Here is a 15,265-nt window from a genome sequence, read left to right on the forward strand (position 1 = left end):
CTTGCTATGGAGCCTGGGCTGTCCTTAAACTAACAATTCTTCTGGCTCCAGCCTCTAAACTTCTGAGATTACAGGTTTGCATCACACTTGGCAATTATGTAGCTTGGAAAATGATGAGGCATATTCTTGGTAAATTTTCATAGATTAACATTGAGCCAATTTAACTTTTAAGAATTTTTAAGAATTTACCCTTTCTAGTATTAATGGATTAAGCAGGAAATAAATTCATTAGAAATACTTCATTAGTAAAGTGAACCCAAGTAATAGACTAGTAACAGGTACTACTTCAAACTATTAAAGCAGCAACAGGATTACTTTTTATAATTTTGTGTAAATTGCATTACAGAGTGGTTTGTGTTCTCCACTGGTTTTAATTTAGACATAGTACCACTATATAATAAAACCACGTCTAAGCATCTACTGAAAAGCTTCTCTCGGGAATTCTGTTAGGGTCATAACATTGTGACTGTAAGTTGATACGAAATGGTCTTCAGGAGTTATGAGAAGAAAAACCTAAATTTCTTTACTAAGAAGTTTTTAATCTCAACAAAAATTAACAACATTTTCAACATTTAAAATAGTTGGGATATGCATCAGCATATTGCCAAGTCATTTTATTTAATATGTAACACCAAAACTTTCTATTAAACTACTTTCTATAAAAAATTATTTGGGCCTATAATATTTTTATACAAATCACAATTGGATTTCAGAAAAACTTTCAACCTAATATTTACCACAATAATGAGAGCCTATTGCAACTATATTCTAATTAAATTTTCTTCAAGGAATAGATAAAATGTTCAAAAGACAAATTAATCGGCAACATAAAAAAAAAAAAGAACATACAGCTGGGCACCAGCAGCTTACACTTCTTTGGAAAAGTAACATATTAGTTGAGACTTGAAAGGAAGAACCTGCTAAGCTACGGGTAGAACAAGTGGAAAAACAAATGCCAATAATAGGAGTAATAGAAGCTTACTGTATTTGAAGAAGGCCAGTATGGTAGGAATCCGTACACAAGAAGAGTCAAAGAGTAAGACTAAAGATACATGCAGAAAGAAGCCGGGTGCCAATGACTCACACCTGTAATCCTAGCCACCCAGGAGACTGATACCTGATAACCACAGTTTGAAGCCAGGTGACTTAGAAAAGACAGAAAGATGCTTATCTCCATTTAACCACCAAAGAGCCAGAAGTAGAGCTCAAGTGGTAAAGTATTAGCCTTGAGGAAAAATCTCAGGGACAGTGCCTGGTCCCTGAATTCAAGCCCCAGGACTGGCATGTGTACACATGTGCACACATGTCACAAACTATACCAATGTATCTTTCTCAAAAGAAAAGAAGTCCTAATTGCAATGAAAGTATTATAATTTCTAAATTATTAGAAAAAGATGTATTTGAACAAATCACCAAAAACTCATTTCTTCTACATAGAAGAGATCAAATTATCTATCCATCAGTCTGTCTACTTCTGTGGCACTGATGCTTCCCAGGAAAATGCTCTCACTTGAACCTTTCTGCCAGTCTTTTTCCACTTAGTTTGGTTTTCAGATCAGACCTAATATTATCAGTAGCAAGTATTGCACACATTTGCCACCATACTCAGGATCTCGGTGTTTAATTCATTCAAGTTATGAAATGACAAGTTTTCTGCCTCAGTATCCTACACTTGATCTTAGCCAAAAGGCCAAGAAGCAATCTGCCTCCGTATCCTAAGTGCTGGGACCCTAAGTATGTGCCACTGTGCCTGGAACATAACCAATCTGTAAACAATAATATGAAGTAACTAGTAAAAATAAAGAGTAAAATGGAATATTAGCACAAAGGTAACATAAATACAAACACCAAGCAAAAACACAAAACTCTATCATATAACTATTCAAATTAAGATTTTATAGTTAGTATTTTAGGATAATCACATGAAGTTACTTAGTACAACTAACTCTATTGTTTTTAGTTAAGAATGGTAACCATAGCCAGGTGCCAGTGGCTCACACCTGTAAAACTACTTAGGAGGCTGAGATCTGAAGATCACGGCTCAAAGCCAGCCCGGGCTTTCCAGAAAACTGGAAGTGGCTCTGTGACTCAAGTGGTAGAGTGGTAGAGCTGAAGAGCTCAGGGACAGTGCCCAAGCCCCAGAGTTCAAGTCCCACAACTGACAAAAAAAAAAAAAGGTAACCATACAAAACTACAAAGATTCTTCCAATTACATCAAAAGACTGCTTTTCAGAATTACTTATTTGAAATTCTACTATTAAGTTTAACAATATTATGCTTGAAGAAAAAAAGTGTAAGAACATACTATCCTAATCTGTGAATATTAGTAAAAATTTCAGAATAGGTTTAACCTAAAAACTCATTGATAGAATAGTAGGATTTACATTGATCAACTATTATCAAATAGAGGCATAATTTCCCAAGCGATCTTACTTATAAATGTTACTTTTCTATTACCAGATTATGACTTTAAAACAACATGACAAAAGGGGGCATTAACAACTGAAGGGCCTGAGGCTGTGACTCAATTGACCTAACATTCACAAGCCTCCAATTCTGACCCCAATAGCACAAACTAATTACTTAATTAAAGGAGAGAGGGAAGGATGAGGCAGAAAAGGAAGAGGAAAGATGAAGGGAATGAAAAGATATAATTAAATGAAATGAATTTGGACAAAATTACTTTCTCATCTCAAACAAGTAATTTCGTCTTGAAATCTGATTCTTGCCTAACACTGAAAAGAATATCGAACACTGTGAATATCATTTGTTTTTACATGTATGAAAATTGAATTCTCAGTGAAATATGCATTTCATCTATTTTTCTTTCTAAAGTTCAACTGGCAGAGCTTCTTCTATCTGCACATTTATCACAGAGGGAATAAGTCAAAAATTAGCTATCATTAAAAGCAATACTTTTTGTACGGTGTAATAACAATTTTCCATTAATGAAACACCCAAAATTTAGGCTCATGGCAGACTAAACTATTAAAGAAAAAGCTAGTCTCAATCTTGTGATCCTCCTGCTGCAGCTTCCTAAGTACTGTGATTATACAGCATGTCCCCATACCTTGCTTGTGAGTTTTAAAACACACATATTCAAATACAACATGGAGAGTTTGGTTCAGCTTACACTGAATGCACTTCTTTTCCCTGCATTCACTACAAAAATTGGGAAAAAATACAGAGATTAGCATGGCCCCATATAAGGATAGCAAGTAAATTTATGAAGCATCCCATGTATTTGTTTTATACCAGAGATGATCAGCAAGCATGGTATTAATATTAATATTAATAAAGACCAATCTTTAGTATCTTTTTATATTTGACTTATTGTTTGAATGTTCTTGAACCATGTATGGTCAAACTGCTGCCTAAATACACAAGACGTGTCAAAAATTCAAATGGAAGGGAGGGAGGGAGGGAGGGAGGGAGGGAGGGAGGGAGGGAGGAAGGGAGGAAGGGAGGAAGAGGGAAAAGAGGAAGGAGGGAAGGAAGGAGGGAGGGAGGGAGGGAGGGAGGGGAAAAGAGGAAGGAGGGAGGGAGGGAAGGGAAAGAAGGGAGGGAGGGAGGGAGGGAGAGAGGGAGGGAGGGAGGGAGACTTTAAATAGCCACAGACTTTAAACTACTTATTTTCCAAGCAGTCTGAAAAACTTTATTAGATGTCATATAATTAATTTAAATTATTTTGTCCTATTAACATTACCAAAGTAGAAATCCCTGATGCCCAGTTTTATTGTATTGTGATCTTCATTGAGCTTCAATAACCCCTGCAACAATGAATTCAACATAACTTCAGTTATTCAGAAGAGCAACACAAATCAAAAATGAAGTAAAACTAGCCTCAAAGGATAATCTAATGCCCATGTACCTAGTTCACATGCAACAATCAAGTACTTGATTCAAAATATTTCTCGTGGGGCTGGGAAGATGGCTCAGTGGTAGAGTGCTTGCCTTGCACGCATGAGGCCCTGGGTTCGATTCCTTAGCACCACATATGCAGAAAAAGCTGAAGTGGCGCTGTGGCTCAAGTGGTAGAGTGCTAGCCTTGAGCTAAGAGCTAAGGGACAACACCCAGGCCCAGAGTTCAGCCCCCACGACCGACAAAAAAAAAAAAAAAAAAAAAAAAAAAAAATCTCTTAACTGAAAGTGAAGTATTTAAAATTCATTTGTGTTCTTAGCTTTCAGCAGATTAAGAGGAGGAAGAAGAGGAGTTTGCAAAGGAAATAGAAGACATTTAAAACCTAAATAAAGGAGCTAATTTTAAAATACTGTCCCAGGATATGTAGCAATAGCAAAGCAGCAGCCACAGCAGTAGTAAACACTTTAGGAAAGCAAATCTTTTGACTCCTCCAAACCTACTAAAAACCAGCAACTCTGGACATACAACCCTTCAAGTGTTGGGTTTTAAAAAGTCTCTGAGTAGATAGAATCTCAAATTTTAGAAGGTACTGTCCTCAAGTTAAGAATATTAATAAACAGCATCATCAATAACAGGTCAACAAGTGATTAAAATAAAAGACCAAAATGGTTCATATACGCTTTCCTGAATAAGTCTATTGAAGATGCTACTTTTAGGCACTTGATCAGATTTAGGGAAAAGAAAATCCTTACCTTTAAGAAGCTAAAATCTAAATATACTGGAGCAGAAGGCCAATGAAAAGAATAAAGAATCTAAATAATTATATAATATTGAAACAAAGTACTCTACAACTCTGGTACCTAAAACATATTCTGGTTCAATACAATTATTTGAGGCATTCAGCAGGAATCAACAAAACAAGTTTGCTTAAAACAAGCAAACAGTAAAATTTGGTAATCTTTCTAGCAAAACATTAGTAAAAATAAAAATTTCTAATGATTAAAACTATAATCATCTAGTAAGAAAAAAACCAACTATCATGGAAAGACTCATTTCTATGGATGACAACTATTAATTTGGTTACTAGATCTGCTTGATGATATTTTAAAAGTAAATACATGCCAGGGTGGTGGCTCACGCCTATAATCCTAGCTACTCAAGAGGCTGAGATCTGAGGATCATGGTTCCAAGCCAACCTGGACAGAAAAGCCAACCCAGACAGAAAAGTTCCTATGAGACTCTCATCTCCAATTAACTACTTAAAAACTGGAAGTGGCCCTGTGGCTCAAAGTGGTAGAGCACTAGCCTTAAGCAAAAGAGCTCAGAGGCAGCAACCAGGCCCGGCATTCAAGCCCCATGACTGACCCCCCCCCCCCAAAAAAAAAGTAGATTCAGTCTGGAGCTAGTGGCTCAAACCTGTAATCCTAGCTACTCAGGAGGCTGAGATCTGAGGATCTCAGAAACTCATTGACAGCATCCAGGCCCCAAGTTCAAGCCCCAAGATTAGAACAAATTGTGTATGTGTGTATGTGTGTGTGTATGTGTGTATACATATAGCCTAACTACTTTTAAAAGCATTAAATCCAGGGCTGGGATGTAGCTCAGTGGCAAAGTACTTGCCTAGCAAGTACAACATCCTGGGTTCGATCCCCAGTACCAAAGAAGAAAAGACAAAAAAAAGTTAAAAAAAAAAAAAAAGGCATTAAATCCAGAGTTTATAGAGTAATTTGCATATGGCTTCCAAGTTTTCCACTCATACTCCTCCATGCCTCTTTCCTTCTAGCTGACTAGAGGTATGCTAAAAGGTCACTTGGCTTAACAATGACATGCTGTGTACAGGAGGGTCATAACTAATCTGAACTTGTCTCATACTTACAAAGCAAGACATAGCCTTTTGTCATATTTAGTAACTATACTTGTGATCAATTTGTTGTAGAAGTTTAACCACCATTACTTCAGACTGTGGACGACAAGATTTATGGCCCACAGTAAGCCAAGTAGTCGGTGACTAAAAACATAATAAATCCTATTTATCTATATACTGTTTTATCAAAGGAACACTGCTCATCCCAATCACACAACTATTAGCAACCAGTTACTATTTCTAGGAACACCACTCTTAAGATTTTTATTCAAGACCAGCTTAGGGGAAGTTAGTAAATTTCTATCTCAACCAACAGGCTGAGTTTGATGGTACATGCCTGTCATCCCAGCTATTTGAGCTGTTAGAAGGAAAAAATAGTTACCAATAAACAAACAAACAATATCACAAAAATGGCAAAAGCAAAAAAGAACTGGGGGTATGACTCAAGTGGTAGAGTGACTCCTTACCACCAACTGGGGGAAAAAGAAAAAAACTAAAGAATCTAGAACTAAAAATTCAGTTCACATCCAGGCATTCACTAGCATTCATAGTAAGGGTTTACAAGTCCACGTGTGCTAGGGATTTGAACAGGCTACATCTATAACTCTTTTACTATATCTCTTCCCACATGCTCTACTGCACATCTGAAAGACAAAAAATGAAGCTTAGAATGAAGGGACAGTTGAAGAATTATCTAACAGAAATAGAGGACTAGCTGAACACTGGTAGCTCACACCTGTAATCCTAGCTACTCTGGCTGAGATTTAAGAATTACAGTTCAAAGTCAACCTGGGCAAGAAAATCCATGAGACTCTCATTTCCAGTTAAAAAACAAAAACACTGCAGGTGAGGCTTGGTTCAAGTAATAGAGTGCTAGCCTTGAGCACAAAAGCCCAAGGACAGCACCCAAGGCCCGATCAAGTTCCAGGACTAGCACCAAAAAAAAAAAAAAAAAAAGTTGAGGACTGTTCACAACTGTACAGGTAACACAGGGCATGATGGATTTGTTCATCAAATACTATCTCTCCACTGGACAATTACAATGCATTAGGTGCCAGTAAATCAAAATATACAGAAATGGTTTCTAGGGCTCCATACCAATTTGATTTGTAGAGAACAGAAAACAAAACAAAGCAAACCCACTAACTTTTAATTCTCCACATTGAGCTAAGATTCGTGAATGTTCTCAAGCACTAATTAATTCATAGTCTCTGCCTTTCAGGTCATTCCAAACCACTCAAATTCTCTGTTCACCCCAGGTTAATCTTGTATTACTGAAACAGGACTCTTACCTATGAAGCAAAATGGTAAATGTGTAGAATTTTCTATCTACACAGAATTTACCAAAAGCCCATGTTCCATTTAAAATCCTTCTAAAATCTAATTTAACACTTACACTCTTCTTCCCTTTTTGCTGTTTCTAAACTGTGTTCATTTGTCTTTTACTTTACTGTCCTCAATTTCCTATAAACCTACATCACTGAAGAACAGAATTTTAAGATTTAAAAGACTTTTCCAATCACCTAATATTATCTTCATCTTACAGAAATGAAGACCCTAAAAAAGAAACGAAGTACCATGTTCTAAGGGCCATCGAGTCATAATCCAATGAAAGTAGTCCAAAAGCCACAGGAACTCTGCTGCAGTTGTAGATCACTGAGTCTGTACCTATAAGTTGAAGGGAAATCCTGCCCACTCCCATCCAGCCCCTACCCCTTAGTTTGGGATAAGACAGTCAAGATAATGCAATTCACACTGAGAAGTCCACAAGAGGAACTCTCCATTCTTGCAAGACACATTAACCAAGGATTTCCCAACCAGTAGTCTTTATCTACTGGTCACTACTTAATCCTTACCTGACAGGTTTCCAAGCCAGCTGCAGCAGCCACATTCCCCTCTGCGCCATAAACGTCTTGCCTCAGTTTCCTGAAATTCCCAACTGGGACAGGAAAATAGCCAGGTGGCATTCCCAACCTGGTTACGTTCCTATAGTTCTACTGTCAGCCACCTTTCCTGGGACATCACAATCTGGATCTGCACGTATGTATACACAGCAGCCCCTTCTAGGGGCAATGAAAAAGCTCCTCTTCACAAAAACTTTGGGGGAAACCTGATCTTAATAGTTGTTGTTTTGACTAACTCCTCTTAATGAAGAAAACTAAAGAACCTTTTAAAGTTTTGAGTGATTCTGCTGAATATACCTGAAAAACAAAGTAGTTACCAAAAACTGAAAACATGCAATTGCAAACACAAATGCTTTAAAACTGCTTTTAAGAATGCTGAAGAGTATCTCACAACACACAATGACTCAGTTTTCATGCTATTAAACTTTCTAAACAGGCACATTTTTGTTCCTCATTTCACTATTATTCATCTACAAAAACTGAGCGTTTATGATTTTTTAAAATCTTTTCATACAAGTTTAGTGAAACATTAAACTTTACTACACTTAAGAAATACTCATGAATTAATTATAAAGTTATTCCTCATGGAACTGGAGGTATGGCTCAAGTGGCAGGGCACAACATGAGCAAAATGAATTATTTCCCAAGATAAAAAGAAATTTTGAGTAATAAAATGAGTAAGCACTTATTAAGCATTAATCACCTCTACATTTGTGGTGATGAAAAATGACCGGTTCTCATTGTCTTAAGGCAACCTGGATGTGTAATATGCCTTGGAAACCTAGACTGATAACCTAGGACAATCCTAAATTATGTCTATTAGAAGTATAGATAATTCAGAGAAATCAGTTCAGACTGAAACATCAAAGTAAATTCATAGCAGAATTATACAAGTAATCACACTGAACTGATATATATGGGTAAGCATTGAAAAATAATTATAAGGGAAATTTGTAGTTATATGCTCTTCATGATGTAAATGTTTAAAAACTATGTATCAATAATTATACTACTTAATAAACATAAAAGTGATAGATTAAGAGTACTGAGGTCCAGCCAGGCACTGATGGCTTGTCTGTAGTCCTAGCTACTTAGGAGGCTGCTATTTGAGGCTTGCTGCTTGAAGCCAGCCCAAGTGGGAATGTCCATGAAGTGGAACTGATGCTCAAGTGGTAGAGCACTAGCCTTGAGCAGAAGAACTTATAGAGACAATGCCCAGGCTCAGAGTTCAAACCTCAGGATACACATGGACACACGGATAGGGACATACACACACACACACCACACACACGCACAAGTATTGAGGCCTTGGGTATATAAATATAGAGCCTAAGACACATAGTAAAAATTTAAATATAAGCTTAGATCCTTTACAAAACCACAGATTCACCCTATTGGTAAGTTTCCTACTTTGCCAATGGTATAATCTTAGATTAAATGTCACAATAATAATACAGCCAGATACATCTGTGGATTTAACTTCATCTACAATAGTGTTCCAGTCTTTAGAGGTCATGTTTGACCTACATATTTTGTTTAGTTTCAATAATATTTTCCCCAATTCTCTCATCTTACAGTCTTAGAAGTCAACTCATTTTATGGATACAAACAAAAACGAGTCAAATGAATAAAGTTAACTTGAAAGGCCTAATAAGGAAACATTTTGATTTATCCGATTCAACTAATACTAGCAGATAGAAGACAAAACAGAGTTTAGTTTGACATAACACATATCTCATTTTCATTCAAACTGTTAATATGTAGACCAGGTTGCCTTGCTGCTAATGAAATCTTCATAACTTGTAGGTAACTTAGCAGAAGCTAGATTAATAATTTGTCAAGAATCTCATTGCTCTTCTAATAGGGTATTATGACTAGTTTGATGAATAACCAATATTATATTACTACCTAAGTCAACTACAATGCAATTTAAACCTCCATTTCCCCATCTGTGACATGAAATGTCACAGAGCTAAAGAATCAGAGCTTTATTATTTTTAGCACAGAATTTTAAAACTAAAAGGGGTCTTGTCAACATAATAGAAGAGCTATTTTAACATGCACTTGTAAAATATTGTGGGCTTGGAAGGTGCTCAGTGGTAGAGCGCTTGCCTTGCACACATGAGGCCCTGGGTTCGATTCCTCAGCACCACACAAGCAGAAAAAGCCAGAAGTGGTGCTGTGGTGCTGTGGCTCAAGTGGTAGAGTGCTAGCCTTGAGCTGAAGAGCTCAAGGCCAGTGTCCAGGCCCAGAGTTCAGGCCCCACAACTAACAAAAAATTAATAAATTAATTAATTAAAATATTTTGGTTTCTGTGAACAAGACTGAGTAAATATTCATTTTTCCTTCTTTCCCATCCCGACTCATCCCTTCAATGTGTTTGCCAAGATAAAAATAAAAAGAACAGTATTGGCCAGTTGACTCATCAATGTGGCACTATCACCTTCAGACTGTATTAAATGGTTGTTCAGTATCTCATAAAACAGATATAAGAAGTATTCTCCTCAAGCCGGGCACTGGTGGCTCACGCCTGTAATCCTAGCTACTCAGGAGGCTGAGATCTGAGGATCGCAGCTCAAAGCCAGCCCGGGCAGGAGAGACCGTGAGACTCCTATCTCCAATAAACCACCAGAAAACCGGAAGTGGCGCTGTAGCTCAAGTGGTAGAGCGCTCGCCTTGAACTGAAGAGCTGAGGGACAGTGCCCAGGCCCAGAGTTCAAGCCCCATGACCGACCCAAAAAAAAAAAAAAACAGTATTCTCCTCATGTTCATCCTTTATAACAAAACCTGAGAATATAGGAAAGGTTGGGAGAAATGGGGGAGAACACAGAAGGGGTGACAAAAGAACACAGAAGGGATGACATCTATCTTGATGCATTGTACTTCTAAAATTTAATTTCTTGAATTAGAACCACTGTCTATAACTACTTTAAAAAACAAAAAACAAAAAACCTAAACAGGACAGGATATGACTAAGTGGTAGAACACTTGCCTAGCATGTCTGAGATCCTGAATCCAATCCAATCAGAGAACACAGAACAAAAACCCCATAAAATGATTGTTAATAATGCTGAGTTTAGTACAATAATTACTCTTCTCTCTAAATCAATTTACCACAATAATTTGCAACAAAAATATATTTAATGGCCCAAAATGGTACGTGTAAATGCTAAAGTCACTATGACTCTTTTCTTCATTTATAAATCGATAGTAGGGAAGGAAGAGATGGTAGGGGAAAAACAAAGGAGGCAACAATGCTTGATAAGAAATGTACTCATTACATTGCTCATGTAACTGTTACCCCTCTGTATAGTATTTTCACAATAAAAAAAAAAAATCAGGGGCTGGGAAGGTGGCTCAGTGGTAGAGCGCTTGCCTTGCATGCATGAGGCCCTGGGTTAGATTCCCAGCACCACATAAGCAAAAAGAAAAAAGCTGGAAGTGGCGCTGTGGCTCAAGTGGCAGAGCACTAGCCTTGAGCTGAAGAGCTGAGGGACAGCGCCCAGGCCCAGAGTTCAAGCCCCACGACCGGACCCCCCCCCAAAAAATAAATAAATATAAATAAATCAATAGTAACATTTCCAAATTCAAATTTATCTCTGCCCCTCTCCAATACCCACATACAACTAAATAGAACAAGAGAGGCTGGATTCCAGAGTCTCAACTATGCACAAACCACCTTGTGATATAAAATCTGAATACTACTCAGAAGTATATGGTGCTTCTGTTACTACCTCTTAAAATCTTACTGCAATAATATCAATTTACTACGTAATTATTCTTAAGAATTCACTGGCTAAGTCTATGATCAAATTGAAGTTTTAAAGGAAAAACCTGAATCAAAAGAACAGTTACCAATTTGTTTTCACAATTAAGTTATTTTTGTGGCATACAAGATTAAACTATCATTTCAAATGCTCAGTATAGTCATAATTTCACTCCTAAAGGCTTATTAAAAAATCTTTGCTAAGCAAGAAGCACTAGAAAAATATATCTTTAGACTATAAATTACTTAGAAAAGTATTCTTAATATAACACACTCAGTTAATTTTGTTAAGGGTGATAATTTAATGATTCTTAACTTTTGGAAATTTGTAAAACTCAGGATAATGAAGGTTGTAACCAGGGAAAAATATCTATTTACAAATAGAAAACATACATGTAATTACAAGTGTTCTTAAAGACAATGAAGCCCAAGTTAGTTACCATGCCCTAAATATTCTTTTTTTTTTTTTTTTTTTGTCGGTTGTGGGGCTTGAACTCTGGGCCTTGGCGCTGTCCCTCAGCTCTTCAACTCAAGGCGAGCACTCTACCACTCAAGCCACAGCACCACTTCTGCCTTAAATATTCTTACAAATACTAACTATGATTAGAAATGTAGCTATTGTTTTTTAGTTAAATGAGCATAACACCAACTCTATACTCTTGATTTCTTAAAATTAAAAAATTGGTATCTATACAATTCAATACAAGATTAACATAATCACATATTGTTAGTGATTTTTTTTTAATTTTTATTTTTTGGTCGGTCGTGGGGCCTGAAAGCTGAGCCTGGGCGCTGTCCCTCAGCTCTTCAGCTGAAGGTTAGCACTCTACCACTTGAGCGTCAGCCCCATTTCCGGCTTTTTCTACTCATGTGGTGCTGAGGAATTGAACTCAGGGCCTCAGGCATGTAAGGCAAGCACTCCACCACTGAGCCACCTTCCCAGCCCCTGGTAGTGCTTTTAATGTCAACTACAATTAGCTATAAATTCAAATTGTTTTGTATGTTTTACTTACTGTACATTGAAACTTGCTAAAAATGTAATTTGTAATTTTTTAAATGAACAAAACAAAATTTGAAAAAGAAAGCTGACCCACTCAGGACCTACTCTGTACCAGACATTACAATTTTGTTCCTTGTCATCTATGGAAATGCCAAATCTTAATGACTAACTCAATTTTGCTAAAATATTTTTACATTTTTTATATTTTACATTTTTTTATTAACAAAAAACTGTGTTGCGCACGTGAGCGCACACACACACGTTTAGATATCCATAAAGAAAATGAAACTAGAAATGTCAAACTAAGGTTTATTTTTTAGAAAAATAGTAACTTGGCAACTGTCAAGGGCAACAGCCTTTAGGATAATCAAAATTGAAAGAAAAAGCCAAACACTGGTGGTTCACACCAAACCTAGCCACTCCTATGGCTGAGATCTGAATATCAAGGTTCAAAAAGCCAGCCTGGGTAGGAAAGTCCAAGATTCTTTATCTCAAATTCAGAACCAAAATTCCAAAAGTGGAGCCGTGGCTCAAGTGGTAGAGTACTAGTTTTAAGCACAAAAGCTCATGGACAGCACCTAGGCCCTGAGTTCAAGCCTAAAGAACGACACCAAAAAAAATAAACAAATAAAGAAAAAAAGTGCTATATATAAAAATTATCAATTTATTAGGCTGATAATAGAAAAGTATAATATTAAAGCATCACAAAGTAAAGAAAGCATATAATCTTATATGTTTATACTATTATAATCTAAAATGAAAATGCCCAGAACATTCTCCAGGTATTTACAGGTAAGAAATAATAGATGTTGAAGGGAGTAAAATGATTTTCTGAAATAAAAGCATATTTAAGTTATTTATTCTTTGCTAAATCTGCAGTTAAGACATAAGCCAAGATGAAAAATAATACAAATGCAAAGACATTATCATTTCAGTATTTTTAGAAAAAATACTGTCACATGAATAAAACACTTTTGAAATAAGTTGTAAAAAAATTGAAGAATCTAATTAAGGTTTTGACTTATTTCAAATAAGTCTAGAATTGCTTTCATTATTACTAGGAAGCAAAATGACCATTCTAATACTAAGGTTTTATAGAAGAATAAGCAGTCTCTCAGCTATGTTAGTTTTAAAGTCAGTCAATTTCACCCTACATTTAAATTGTTGTGCCCAGAAGGGTAAACAAAGGAGGCTACAATGCTTGATAAGAAATGTACTCACTATCTTGCCCATGTAATTGTAACCCCTCTGTACAGTATTTTCACAATAAAAAAATAAATAAATAAATTGTTGTGCCCAACTGGGACACCCACCTATAAACAAATTACTAAAAAACACTTAAAGAAATACCACAATACTAACGGATATTTTAACTAAATGTTTCCAAAATTTAAAAATGTTATTATTATTTTTAATGCCCCATTACTTTAAATTATTTTGGAGAACTATGGGTATAGTTCAGTAGTAGAGGTGTTCAACATGGTTTATATTTGATCCCCAGCATTTTTATCTGTGAAAATGTCAAATCTGGAAAGTCTGATCTAATATGCAAATAAAAATATTTACTTTGCCGGGTGCTGGTGGCTTACATCTGTAACCTTAGCTGCTCAGGAGGCTGAAATCTGAGGAACATGATTCAAAACCAGCCTGGGCAAAAAAGTCTGCAAGATTCTTATCTCCAATTAACCACCAGAAAACGAGAAGTAGAACTGTGGCTCAAAGTGGTAGCCCTATACTTGAGTCCTCAGGGACAGTGGTCAAGCTGAGTTCAAGCCCCATAACAGTGGTGGGTGGGTGTGGTGGTGGGGGTTGTATGTGTATGAATATTACATATAGACATATGTGTATATATTGTATATATACATATAAGATCTATACATATGCATATATATGTAAATATATTTGCTTTTGATAAACTGATTTATAAATATATGTTTATAAATACATTTATATTTACTTCTGATACAATTCAATCAAAAGGGGCTGGGAAGGTGACTCAGTGGTAGAGCGCTTGCCTTGCATGCCTGAGGCCCTGGGTTCGATTCCTCAGCACCACATAAGCAAAAAGAAAAAAGCCGGAAGTGGCGCTGTGACTCAAGTGGTAGAGCGCTAGCCTTGAGTTGAAGAGCTGAGGGACAGTGCCCAGGCCCAGAGTTCAGGCCCCACGACCGGACCACCCCTCCCCCCAAAAAAATTTAATCAAGAAAGCCAATGTTATATGGTTGGAATGTGGATCCTATTACTGTGCTTCTCCATAAAAAGATACATAATAGTAGATTACAACTTTACTGGCAAGTATAGACAATGTCTCTTTAAGAAACTTAGATAGCAACTTTGTAGATTATACTTCTATAAATAATGTGAACTCACTTCAATGGAGGAAAAATCATGATATGTATTATTTACAAATAAAACTTTTAGGCTATTAGAGTTATGCCCTTTTGGCACTGCTCTCTAGGTTAGCAGTGCAAGTATACTAGCTTTAACTTAATCTATAAAAAGAACATGGTAGGGCTGGGAAGGTGGCTCAGTGGTAGAACGCTTGCCTTGCATGCATGAGGCCCTGGGTTCGATTCCTCAGCACCACATAAGCAAAAAGATAAAAGCTGGAAGTGGTGCTGTGGCTCAAGTGGTAGAATGCTAGCCTTGAGCTGAAGAGCTGAGGTAAAGCGCCCAGGCCCAGAGTTCAGGCCCCACGATCGGAAACCTCCCCCTCCCCCCCAAAAAAAGAACATGGTAGAAAACATAGTAAAGGGACAAGTGGAAGGAGTTAAGGTACAAGGGGATGAGTAGGGACAGCAAGAGAGAAAGAAAGTGAGTTCTGATAAGTTTTAGCAACACAAGTTCTGGGTCATTCATACTTCATTTG

General features: G+C 36.8%; 1 protein-coding gene and 1 non-coding gene across 4 annotated transcripts in view; one reads left to right on the plus strand and one right to left on the minus strand.

Moving 5' to 3' along the window:
* Positions 1–15,265, minus strand: part of Pan3 (poly(A) specific ribonuclease subunit PAN3) — a 147,008-nt gene that overhangs the window by 68,459 nt on the left and 63,284 nt on the right. The window lies entirely within an intron of this gene.
* Positions 3,139–3,246, plus strand: LOC138814422 (U6 spliceosomal RNA). The gene has a single exon (XR_011368000.1). It is a non-coding gene; the product is annotated as a U6 spliceosomal RNA (small nuclear RNA).

This window comes from Dipodomys merriami, unplaced genomic scaffold, assembly GCF_024711535.1.
Source record: "Dipodomys merriami isolate MVZ:Mamm:240054 unplaced genomic scaffold, mDipMer1.0.p SCAF_6, whole genome shotgun sequence".
NCBI lineage: Eukaryota > Metazoa > Chordata > Mammalia > Rodentia > Heteromyidae > Dipodomys > Dipodomys merriami.